The following is a 2784-nucleotide window of genomic DNA, read 5'->3' on the forward strand; positions in this document are numbered from 1 at the left end:
CTGATCTGAAGACAGATGGCACGTCTCAGTCACAGAAGGTTGAAGGAGAGATTGAGTTGGACGATGCTGTTGCCATCCCACCTCAGTCACAGGAGGTTGAAGGAGAGATTGAGTTGGACGATGCTGTTGCCATCCCACCTCAGTCACAGAAGGTTGAAGGAGAGATTGAGTTGGACGATGCCGTTGCCATCCCACCTCAGTCACAGGAGGTTGAAGGAGAGAGTGAGTTGGACGATGCTGTTGTCATCCCACCTCAGTCACAGAAGGTTGAAGGAGAGATTGAGTTGGACGATGCTGTTGCCATCCCACCTCATCAGTCACAGGAGGTTGAAGGAGAGATTGAGTTGGACGATGCCGTTGCCATCCCACCTCAGTCACAGGAGGTTGAAGGAGAGATTGAGTTGGACGATGCTGTTGCCATCCCACCTCATCAGTCACAGGAGGTTGAAGGAGAGATTGAGTTGGACGATGCTGTTGCCATCCCACCTCAGTCACAGGAGGTTGAAGGAGAGATTGAGTTGGACGATGCTGTTGTCATCCCACCTCAGTCACAGAAGGTTGAAGGAGAGATTGAGTTGGACGATGCTGTTGCCATCCCACCTCAGTCACAGGAGGTTGAAGGAGAGATTGAGTTGGACGATGCTGTTGTCATCCCACCTCAGTCACAGGAGGTTGAAGGAGAGATTGAGTTGGACGATGCTGTTGTCATCCCACCTCAGTCACAGGAGGTTGAAGGAGAGAGTGAGTTGGACGAGGCCGTTGTCATCCCATCTCAGTCACAGGAGGTATGATGTTTTGTGTTTTAATGACGCATTGAAGATTAAAATGACAAATTAATTTTCAAAGCTTGAGCTAGTAAAGGTCTTCTAATCTAGGAGGCCAAAGGTGAGAGTGAGTTGAAGCAGGTTGATCTGAAGACAGCCACATCAACTCTGACACTGGAGGTCGAAGGAGAGAGTGTGATGCAGGAGAGTGATGATCTACAAACAGCCGGGACATCTCAATCCCAGGAGACTGAACGAGTGGCAAAGGTAAATGCTTCCAGATAACAGTGTGTGTGTACATTTCTGTTTGTGCATGCAGACAGTAGTTCGTAAACAGACATTGCATTAACAGTGCTATGGCGAATTTGATTGAATTCCAGCCTAAGTCTGCTTTCTGTCGTCCCCATCAGGCTGCAGTGGTGACCTTCACTAGCGTGACCCGCAAGGCTGCAGCCTCCCAGACCAGCCTCACCCTCAGCAGGGGAAAGAGAAGCTACCCAGACCTACACACCTTTGTGCAGGACATGAAGGATGGGTAAGTTGCTCTTTGGCTTCCCCATGCATCCCCTAGATATGTTCCCTATTAGAGCCTTGGTCAACAATAGTTCAGTATTTAAGGAATAGGGGCCATTTGGGACGCACCCATAGGGACAATCTCAATTGCATACTCCTCACGTCCTCTCTTCTCGCCTCCTTCTCAAAACCCATTGGATGAGAAAGCCCTCCCTTTTGACCTTCTCGTCCAATGGGTTTTGAGAAGGAGGTGATGAGTCTCGGGCAAATACAAGGGACTCAACTGACCAAATGACCAATCAGGGATGTTTGGATGTGGCCTAGTTCCGTAGAGGTCCATCCATAACGTAATCTAAGAGAATAGAGGTAATGTCATGTAGTTTAATTGTGTACCTTTATTTATTTACTTTTCAGCCATTGGAATCTGCTGAGTGAGAATATGCGTGCCGGGTGAGTTATAGTCACTTCTAAAGTAGTTAATGTTGGTAAGATGGACCAAACATTCCAAACTCTTATTGGTGGAAATCGTGCAGGACCTTTAATTCAGAGGTTCCCAAACTTTTTCACTCAGGCCCCCCTTTCCAGCATTGTGGAACATCCTGAACCACTGCTTTAATTGACTAGCTTGAGTAAACACATGGTGCAGCAGTGCAGCTCCGTTAACAAACTAACTCTGTATGGTCTTTTAACATTTCAGATGAGCAGACATGAGTTTAGTGCCAGGTGCATGGATATCACAAATTGGGTGATGGAGTCTACATCCACTGTGGTCATTCCCGCCCTTGACCTCACCATGCAGATAGAGCTCTCTGATTCGTCAAGCTCTTCTGGATCAGGAAGTAATGAGGCAAGAGAAGGGACTTCTCTTGGCCGCAGCGTCAGATTCAGCTTTAGTGGAGGACCCAGTAGGCGCACCAGTTCTAGAACCACTTGCAGCACACGAACTCCCACCCCTTTCCCCTCCTCTCACAGGTACTTACCCCTATCACCTCCTCTCATAGGCACCTACCCCTATCCCCTCCTCTCACAGGTACCTACCCCTATCCCCTCCTCTCATAGGTACCTAACCCTATCCCCTCCTCTCACAGGTACTTACCCCTATCCCCTCCTCTCATAGGTACCTACCCCTATCCCCTCCTCTCATAGGTACCTAACCCCTATCCCCTCCTCTCACAGGTACCTAACCCTATCCCCTCCTCTCATAGGTACTTACCCCTATCCCCTCCTCTCATAGGTACCTAACCCTATCCCCTCCTCTCATAGGTACCTAACCCTATCCCCTCCTCTCATAGGTACCTAACCCTATCCCCTCCTCTCATAGGTACCTAACCCTATCCCCTCCTCTCATAGGTACCTAACCCTATCCCCTCCTCTCATAGGTACTTACCCCTATCATCTTCTCTCATAGGTACCTACCCCTATCCCTCTCTCACAGGTACCTACCCCTAGCCCCTCTTCTCACGGGTACCTACCCCTAGCCCCTCTTTTCACAGGTACCTACCCCTAG

General features: G+C 49.2%; 1 long non-coding RNA gene across 1 annotated transcript; it reads left to right on the top strand.

The window, feature by feature from the left end:
* Positions 1 to 735: 735 nt before the first annotated feature.
* On the top strand, positions 736 to 1269 carry LOC120036774. Its single transcript, XR_005474628.1, has 3 exons — positions 736 to 785; positions 876 to 1031; positions 1175 to 1269. It is a non-coding gene; the product is annotated as an uncharacterized LOC120036774 (long non-coding RNA).
* The last annotated feature ends 1515 nt before the right edge of the window (positions 1270 to 2784 follow it).

The sequence above is a fragment of the Salvelinus namaycush genome, unplaced genomic scaffold (genome assembly GCF_016432855.1).
Source record: "Salvelinus namaycush isolate Seneca unplaced genomic scaffold, SaNama_1.0 Scaffold1476, whole genome shotgun sequence".
In the NCBI taxonomy this organism is placed as follows: domain Eukaryota; kingdom Metazoa; phylum Chordata; class Actinopteri; order Salmoniformes; family Salmonidae; genus Salvelinus; species Salvelinus namaycush.